This window comes from Periplaneta americana, chromosome 5, assembly GCF_040183065.1.
Source record: "Periplaneta americana isolate PAMFEO1 chromosome 5, P.americana_PAMFEO1_priV1, whole genome shotgun sequence".
Classification (NCBI taxonomy): Eukaryota; Metazoa; Arthropoda; class Insecta; order Blattodea; family Blattidae; genus Periplaneta; species Periplaneta americana.
Genome location: NC_091121.1, coordinates 146454409 through 146465269, shown reverse-complemented (window position 1 = coordinate 146465269; position 10861 = coordinate 146454409).

Sequence of the window (10861 nt, the reverse complement as noted above, 5' to 3'; positions counted from 1 at the left end):
GACAGCGAATAGAGAAGCCAAGTAATGAAGAATATGAAGATCGAGTATTCCCTAGAAAACCTGTCCCTTCATATTTTCCACCATATTCGAGATGAATGTATTCTCCAGCGAGACACTGATCTTTGGATTTACCTGTTCCATGACAACAACTGGTAAAGCAAAAGCGAAACGTTCGGTAATTTTCCTTGGCTTCCTTTCAGTCGCGGACATATTTCTTTACGTCTTATACATTACAAACAAACCCTTTTAGAAGGCAGCTATGTCAAGGATTTACATCTCCCTCGGGCAAGTTAAGATTTTAAATATAGAGTGGTTAATACAGAGTGTCTCTAAATCAGACCAACAAAATTAGGGAGCAGATAGATAACCTTCGTGGAAACATATTTTGTTAAGGAACCCATGGGCTGCGACTCTTCGTTTCAGTGCAAGAAGGCGGGAACGGATAATCATTATGTTCAGTCCAAGACGGGCGTGTGATTACTACCATCACTCGATTTGTTACGTCCGGAGCCCAGTATCATTTGGTATCGATTACAGCACGTTTGTTTACTTCCACTGGTACGACCTCTTGTTATCCGTGTTATTCGTCTACGTAGTTTAGTAATTTTACTGCACTCATTCTGTTGTAATGTTCAGTAGAGTTTAATGCGTCGTTTTATTCGTTTTTCTGTACGTATTTTTCCTTTGTTTGGATTAACACACAGAATCATGTGACACAGAATCGCTTGTTATTTGTACATACCTACTTAATTTATCCCTCCTGTAATTCCTTCTTGCACTGAAACGAAGCGCCGCAGTCCATGGGTTCCTTAACAAAATATGCTTCCTATGAAGGTTATCTATCTGCTCCCTAATTTTGCCGGTCTAATTTAGAGACACACTGTATAAAACGGATTTTTAAATCTTCCTATTTCTGGTTGATAAAAGTTACTAAGGTGCAACTCCTTTCTAAAGAATTTATAACCTTCACAGTAAATGTTGAAAATGAGCTTCTCTTTTCTGTACACACATTGATACTCGTCGCTCCATATAGCTCGCCACATTTCGTCCTTAATTCTATTGATGAAGGTCCGCGGTCATCAGCATAGTGCAGCGGGCTAGCGTCTCTTACCCGCGGATAAGAGACTCCACTATGGTGCAACCGTGGCTGCTGGCGTGTATGCTCTCTCCCTCTTCCTGCTGCATGAAGAGACACATTACGATGCACTTCTTACCCGTTACCCATTTCAGCGAGTGCTGACGACCACTGATTTAGGTGATCACATTGTTCTTCCAAAACGTCAATTGATCGTGATCAATCCTTGTAAACTATTATTAATGTATCCCCACAAGAAATAATTCGGTGCTATTAGGTCAGGTGATCGGGAAGGCACTTTTTTTTATAGAAATTACTCTAACATCAAATTGACTTGTGATCAGGTTGACGTTATCGCCGATAAGCGGACACACTTGCAAACGTCAGGAGGTTTGCGCGCGATGTCATAGCGAACGTGATTAAAGCAAACAAGGATAGAGATAAGGAAAACACAACGTGAAAACTTTGCACCAGTCTCTGAGTTGTATTAGCTCTTACGCAAACCGTTTCTCATCTCAAAAAGGTTTCCAAAACCGTAATAGGTATCATGACTCCTATTACGAGTAGATTATAGCAGATATTCCAACCGCTCTTTATTAAGTCATCCATCATTGTATATACATACATAGGGTGGATCGTGGCCTCTGCACCAAAATTTAATAGGTGATTCTACATGTTAAATATAACACAACTTTTATTACACTTTTCCTTCGACGAAGCACCGTTAAGCAGGAAAAAATATTATTCTTTGCCAAATATTTGCAGCACTCTATTGTGGTAATGGCCCGAGAGAAATGGCAGATTGCTACACAAGCAGATAGATGAAAATAATGTGAACACTTGATGTCTTGATTTTTTTTTGCAAATTAAACACTTTAGCCAAGAATTCAAATTGAATAATAGCGAAAATCGTTGAAACAAATCTTGCAAAGCAGCGCACGTCGCGTGTTACCGATAGAGTACAGCAGAGGGGGAGAGGAAGGTAAGGAGTGCAGGCCGCGCTTGCTTGGAGTTATTGCAGCAGCCGTGATGTTGCCAAATGCATCATAGAAAGATAAAGATTTCCTCTAAAGCGATGAATGTTAGAGAAAAAACATATTTAGATTTTTCAATTCTCTCCTCATGATTTATCACCAGTTTCATTTTGGTGCAGAGGTTACCATTCACTCTGTATATCATCGCTTTACCATTCACCCTGTATACATCGCCTGATTGCCTTTCCTCTCCATACTTCTTCCAGAACTTCATTGCAATTGGATCCAGGCTTGTTTCTCCTATCATTGTAAGTCTTGACTACTCCAATGGCTTTTATCTAATCACCGTCATAGACTCGGATAAGAATACAGAATAGAATCACTCGAGTACACTTGAACACATTACCAGCCACTTACTTATCATACGTACATTCATACTGCATAACTGCGTCGTATCTTTTCATAGACTTCATTGGTTGAGTACGTTGAAGTTTTAAGAGCGAAGAAGATTCTTAGCATAGTTTCGTTTAGAAGGGAAGTAAAACTATTTATTCCGAGACGTAGGTTTACACCGTGTGAAAGAACCGTGGGTCTTAGGAAGAATGTTCCAAGAAATTTAGTGGCTATTTCATAATCCGAGATTCTTGCTTCCCGGATTACTTCTGTGAAATAGCAGTGGTCTCTGATGCTCCAATGAGAAAAATATAAAGAACCGACACCTATATTTATTCGGAGACTGCTATGGCATCTAGAATGCTGAGAATTGTAGGAAAAAGAAGTTTTAGTTGTCTAATGTTAAGAGAATCCATTCGAAATAGAGATGAACAATACTAACTGTCGCTCTCGCTCGCTGTGTTCGTTGCATTTGTCTTTCGTGTCTCGTCTAGTCATTCTCGTGCGCTTCGAGTCTCGCTCATCATTTTGGAAATAGCATTTGGTCGGCGTGGAAAGATTTCGTAACTTCGAATAACATACATCATTGAAATAAAATATAACATAAATGTTTAAATGAGACAAAAAGACAAAACAGAACAGTATCTTAGTTATCAAAATGTTCTAGTTCTATTATATGATATTACCTATGGTTATATAAATAGAAAAAAAAAACAATTCTAAAATAAATTTTCATTTCTAAGAAACATAAAACATAACGTTAATATCTTTTTACTTGAGATTGCACACTTGATCTCAAACATATGAATAGAAAATTCCTAGCCTTTTAATAAGGGCCTGGTAATTAAATAAAGACTGGGGAACGGATTATTATACACTGAAAGGTAGAGATGTTTCAAATAGGCTACTCGATTTTTTATACATATATAGGTTGCCAAAGTAGATAAAAGTTCAGTCAGGTATAAACAACTGTGGCGATTCAAGGCTCCTTGACGTATGAGCAGTCTTTACGTCAATGACGCTGCGTATAGGGTAAAGTTGTCTAATTCCGTGATATTTTTTTCACTGAATATCACGGGATTGGGTATCTTGCTATGAAGTTCACCGATGTCTCAAAAGTAGGCAAAAGAGACACTATTTCGAGAAATATGTCTGGCGCTATGGTTGAACGGCAAAGCTTTGACTGTCATTCGATTTAAAAAAGTATCACGGGATTAGGGGTATCACGGAAATGGGCAACTTTACTCACAACATTGTCGTGCGGGTTTTCATCTTAGCGGGCGCTGTTAGTCTTGATTTCTAGATCGTTCTTCATGTCTAATTCGAACCACTGGTAATGATAACATAAGAACCAAAATTATAATTAAAATAAAACTGTTTAACAAGTTGAAAGCTTCAGTTACGTAGCTTCTGATTTGTCTTGAACTTTTTCAGGTAATATGAACTCAAATTTAGTAAACAAAAATTCTGAACCAAATAATTTTTCAAACCACTACTACTTCTTATTCGTCTTCTTCATCTTCTTCGGTCTATCTGGTCGCTCCACTTCCTCCGTGGGCGTCCTACATATCGTCGATCGTCGTTTAGCAGATGAAGAAACGGAACTCCAAAACTTATAGAGATATGCCCGTCTTAAATACTTCCGTATGTAAACTATATACGAAAGTATTCAAAGCCGGCGTATCTCTAAAATCGATTTTGTGGAGTTACATCTCTTCGTCTGCTACGAGACGATATGTCTGTACGTCTCAATGATCTGTAAAATAAGGCCTTCCATGGAAATCTTGGGGATATCATTAAAAAACAAGGTTTTTCCATTTTTGGTGATACTGTGATATCTCGATCATTATATTATTCTTTCCCAAATGTGCTAGGATACCCTTACTCCTTCTTGTAACACCGATTAGTAACCTGAGAAATCGCATCTGGGCAACTTCTAATCTGGTTTTATCCTTTGACCTCTAGTCTCATTCTTTTGATAAAGTATGTATTAAAGAACTCATTCAATTTGTTGCATTTGTAATTGTCCTCTTCCAAATCGGTATTACTATATAGGGATATGTTGACTCCCAGAACAGCAGATATGGCTAACCCAGCGTACGAACAACCCCTACACGACCAAGAGATCGGTGTGTGGTGCGAAACGCATTATCGGTCCAATATTCTTCGACACAACAGTCAACCCGGATTTTTGGATGAATTTTATCCTAAGCTAACAGAAGAGGAGCGTAATTACTATTTCAACAATATGGAGCAACATCTCACACATCTGAGACGTCAATTACACGTATTCATCAAAGGTTCACTGAAGAACGGATTTTGAGCAAAGGCTTATGGCCACCACGGTAACCAGATTTGTCGACATGTGACTTTTATTTATGGGGTACTTGATGGGGACAGTGTACGAGCAGGATCCCCATACTATTGATGAACTGAAGGATAACATCAGGAATAGCATTCGCAATATCACCCGTGAGAAATTGACACGTGTCTATAATAACTTGTTCAGACGTGCACAGAAGTGTCTAAATGTTGGTGGAGGGCACTTTTAACATCTATTACGACGGTCAATACAGGACACATTCATTTTATTACATTTCTTTGAAAACAGTTTGTTTCAAATCAAATGAGATGAGACGGGTCGGTTTTATCTGTCCAACACTGTATTATAAATGTCAAATTTAACCATCATAAAACATTACATTCATCATACTACTATTTCAAACATGAATACATAGGCTAATTCATTTTGGGCACCAAGACATTACATTATTAAGAGTAACAAAAAAAAATGATTGCCTAATACGCTGACCAAACGTACCGTTCTGGACGGAACAATACCATCGTTTTCCTATGTCCAGGCCGTCCCGATGTTTTGATAAAAATATAATTTTTGTCACGTCTTCCATAAAAAGAAACATTTAAAATAGCTTAAATATTGGTCAATCATAACCTAAAATCAAACTTGCATTTCTCTGATATTGTAGATACAAATGATATTCTTGTAACCACGAGAAAGACTTCTTATAATCGCTAGTAGAGGCATGGAGTTTGTTCCTTGCCTGGAAATACTGCATCCGTGGACAGAAAGAATGATTTCTATTATAAATACTCCGTGATTCAAGAAGGAATTCCGATTAAGTTATAAAGCAACGAGAGCTATGCTAATTGTAAGACAAAATTGTGACAGATTGTGATAGATTTTATGACGAGGCACTGGACGACCGAAAATGTTGACTCCAAAGTGTCCCAAGTACTTTTTTAAGATTTAAAATAACTTCTTAATGTATCCTTTACAAGCCTTTATATACCTGTGTAAGTTTACTTAACTCTCCTAGTTTAGGCTTAGTATAGTTTTTTCAAAACGTTGTAACAATGAGGACGCCAAATTTATTTTATCAGTTTTGTCATTTTTCTCATAACTTGTCATTTGGACTTAAGCCAGTTTGGAATCCACTTCTTCAATTTATTACAAGTATGATTATCTGAAAAACACTCATGGTACAATTGCGGTGAGAATTTAGTTTCAAAGTTTTTATGTGTATTCTGTCAAGGATAACTATTGTAGGTTCAATATTGTCAAAGAGAACGTATTTTCATAGCTTACTTTTGTAAGAACATTATTTCTGCCTTTCGCTCCGCCTTTGTGTCATGGAATTATGGCCAGCTTATTGATTGATAAAATGAGAAACACTGCAAATACATAGTAGGCCTACTGGAAATATCGCCATCTAGAAGAATCTGGAAACTTTTCTGGTTAATAGTATGGAAATATTTCGCTAAAATGTTGTTGGACATTCTAAACAAAATTTATATTCAATATAAAAGAAGGCAAACCATGAAGTATACGGTAATAATTTTATTACCGAACATCATGAAACAACAGAAAACATGGAGTTCTTTCGAGAAGACTCCACGTGTAGTCTATGTGGTGGGAATGAGGAGATTGTTGAACGTATTATTCTGCAGCGAGAGGTTCTAGATGAAACAAGGTATTCACTTCCTGAGGGATTATACAGTTCAGAAGAAAACTGTTCTAACTTTGTGGGGAAAGTTTTAGAGCTTAAGAAAAAAACTAGAACTGGACCTACAAACTTAGGAAAAGAAGGTAACGAAAAATTCTTGCGGTTTCTATATCTTTGCATATGCAACATGTCTCTTAAATAAAAACATACTAAATAATTAAATAAACATTTGCTTGTAGGTCAAACTTAGCGCATTAGAACGGAAAAGTACAAATGATGGATTTACTTACTTATGGCTTTTAAGGAACCCGGAGGTTCATTGCCTCCCTCACATAAGCCCGCCATCGATTCCTATCCTGAGCAAGATTAATCTAATCTCTATCATCATATCCCACCTCCCTCAAATCCATTTTAATATTATCCTCCCATCTACGTCTCGCCCTCCACAAAGATCTTTTTCCCTCCGCCCTCCCAACTAATACTCTATATGCATTTCTGGATTCGCCCATACGTGCTACATGCCCTGCCCATCTCAAACGTCTGGATTTAATGCTCCTAATTATGTCAGGTGAAGAATACAATACGTGCAGTTCTGCGTTTTATAACTTTCTCCATTCTTCTGTAACTTCATCCCTCTTAGCCCAAAATATTTTCCTAAGCACCTTATTCTCAAACACCCTTAACCTATGTTCCTCTCTTGAAGTCAGAGTCCAAGTTTCACAACCATATAGAACGACCGGTAATATAACTGTTTTATAAATTCTAAATTTCAGCTTTTTTGACAGTAGACTGGATTAAAAAAGTTTCTCAACCAAATAACAACAGGCATTTCCAATTTTTATTCTGCGTTTAATTTCCTCCCGAGTGTCATTTATATTTCTTACTGTTGCTCCAAGATATTTGAATGTTTCCACCTCTTCAGGGGATAAATTTCCAATTGTTATACTTCTATTTCTTACAATAGACTGGTCACGAGAGAGAATTATAGACTATACTTTGTCTTTTCGGAATTTACTTCCAAACATATCTCTTTACCCAATTTAAGTAAAATTTCCGCACTTTCCATAATAGTTTAGAAATGGTGGTTATTATTAAGAAAATATTTTTTCATCAAACAACACTGACCCGCACGTTGGCAATTATCTTTTTCTAACCTAGCTCGTATTTCATTGTGTGAATACAGAATAACAGTGAATATTTCAATTTGAGAGACGAGACCCCGAGGAGAAAACCTCCTCTTCCTGTTCATAAAAACAGGAACCTATTTCAGGAAAAGCCCTGTAGGTTCTTTCCTTTGTTTTTCTCGTCAGTATATATTCAATTTATATCAAAGCAAAAACAACGCACAATCCTTCCCGTGAACAAAAGCGGTGGTTGCTGTATGTATGTATGTAGCGCTTGTCAATATCTCTCTCGGGATTTAATCTCAGGTACTTCTCTGCCAAGAGTGGGTGTAACTTCTATTAGCTATGAGAAGAAAGACCGGAGAGTCACGAACATAAACAAAGCAGTGTGTTGTTAAAATTCATATTGTGTAAAGATGGTTTTGTAATCGCTGATTTAAATACAATTTTAAGGTTACTAGCTCATCCTCGTCGTCTCCTTTCTTCTCTTCACCCTCACCACAACAACCACCACCATCACCACAACCACCATCATCACCACCACCGCCACGATCATAATCTTCTCTTCTTCTTCTTCTTCAGCTACAGGGATTAGGCCTATTGGCCTGTTCCGTCTTCAAGTCTTAAATCATCTGTCCATCTTATTTTCGGTCTTCCGACATTTCTATATCCTGTTAGTGCATAATCCATAATTTGTTTTGGTAATCTGTCATTAGTCATTCTTGTAATGTGTTTGTACCAATTTTGTTTCTGATTTTTAATCTTTTCTTCTAAATTAAAAATATTTAATAATTGTCGGATATTTTCGTTTCTTTGATGATCCAATCAAGTATAACCTGCAACACCTCGTAAGAACTTCATTTCACTTACTTGGATTTTTCTTTTTGATGAGCGGTTTTCTGAGCCGGGAGTTAATAATGGAACTGCTAGGGTTTTGTAGAATTTAAATTGTGTTGAACGCTGTGTTTTATTTCTTAAAGTTCTTCTTATTGTTCCACACATCTGTTGGAATTTGCTCATAATAATGGTACAATTTTGGTTCGCACTCCCGATGAAGCAAAAGCTTGTGGCCGGGAGTAGAGTTTACATCGAATAATGAAAAAGTATGAGATATGTTTGAAATTATTCAAATCTGCTTTACAGGGAGCTTCACCTGAAAGACTAGATTTGCATAATATATATACGTTACTGTGTACGTTAACAGAAAACCACAATTCCAAGTCACACAGAGATTGTGTGCACTCGTTATGGGTCTCTGGCGTTTCGTCAGCCCACGCGAGTTGTGTGGATATAAAGGGAAAAGTTGAGACGGTGTCGGGTGGAGTTCCCGGGTAGCTCAGTCGTAGAGCGCTGGTACGTTCAACCAGAGGTCCCGGGATCGATACCCGGCCCCGGAACAATTTTTCCCTTGAAATTATTCAAATCTGCTTTACAGGGAGCTTCACCTGAAAGACTAGATTTGCATAATATATATACGTTACTGTGTACGTTAACAGAAAACCACAATTCCAAGTCACACAGAGATTGTGTGCACTCGTTATGGGTCTCTGGCGTTTCGTCAGCCCACGCGAGTTGTGTGGATATAAAGGGAAAAGTTGAGACGGTGTCGGGTGGAGTTCCCGGGTAGCTCAGTCGTAGAGCGCTGGTACGTTCAACCAGAGGTCCCGGGATCGATACCCGGCCCCGGAACAATTTTTCCCTTGAAATTATTCAAATCTGCTTTACAGGGAGCTTCACCTGAAAGACTAGATTTGCATAATAAGTAATATTACAAGTTTAATCCTACACTAAAATAATTAGCTATTTGATTTTTAAATTTAATTAATCTAATATATGTAAGCAAATGTAACATTAATTTACATTGAAAATCGGCATTAGCACAAACACACGTTCTGGATGTAGGCCTCCACTTGACAATTAATTACAGTTTTGCCGATGTATGGCTCCGGCTTGTAACTGAAGAAGGCTCTGACACAACAGGAACAGGAACTCAACAATAGTAATAACGGCCTAATGTTATACCCACAGATTCTAACAAGCGATATGACCACAGATGTTAAAGAGTGTAATATAAATAAACAATAAAAAATAAGTTTCGTCGTTTTATACAACTTTATTTTGTTTAATTTTGTGGATATTTTAGCGTTGTTTTTATAACGTGTCTACGGCTTGAAACCTTAGTACAACACAGTTCGAAAAGTGACATGGGCAGGTAACAAGCCCACTTGGTGGTGATTCAACCTGTCAGCTTTCTGCAATAGAACTTCATGACTTATACAATACATTAGAAATGTTAACACTGGAGTGTGGCAAGATATAGATCTACCGGAGGACCACATGCATAACTTAGTCTCGGAATGAAATTAAATTCACACAAACTAACAATTCTAACTCCATTTCGAATAAAGGTGCATCTGTTCTTATATTACGGTAAAAAATAAGTGTTAAATTCAAAAGATACTTTACAAATAAGAAGAATTTTTCTGGACGTTATTTTAAAAGCTTTCCATACGAAAATTTCTTATACGAATGTATTTCTTAGGAAATTAACAATAAATAATTTGCAACTGATAATATATTAGAATAACAGCGTAAATTCAAATATCTGGGATATCAATTAAAGATAAAAGAGGTTTTCAGACGAAGGAGACCTTGAAAAAATATCAAGAACATCAATTTCTGAAGCTTAACCAAAACAAGAGGACCAGAAAGAGCATTATGGAACAAGACTTAGTCTTCACAGATTAAACATTATAGAGGTAATATTTTTCGGAACATCTGCACGAGATATTTAGATAACAAAATGTCGAAAATCTACTAGATTTAAAAAAATACTCGGCGCTGAATAATCAACCACAACCACTACCTACCACCAAATCACCACCAAAACCACTACCATCAATGATAGTGCCAATTGCCACTGCTACAAATTACATCCATCTCGAGCAAAATGAACAACTATGAACACAATATTGCACACAGTAGATTATAAATATTGGTCTACAGACTTCGAGGGAGAACGAGACCAGTAACAGTTATGAAACGTCAGGCAGGCGACATTGATGTATGAAACGAACAGATTCACGTAAAATTCGTCGAACTGTATGACAATTATTATGATTGTAGTGATAATAATAATAAAAATATTTATAATAATAATAATAATAATAATAATAATAATAATAATATATATGTACACATACGTATTTCCCTGTCCAAAGTCAGGTCTTTCACTGCAAACCCAGGATTCTCCAATCTTTCCTATTTTCTGCCTTCCTCTTTGTCCCCACATATGAATCATATAACTCAATGTCGTATATCATCTGATAA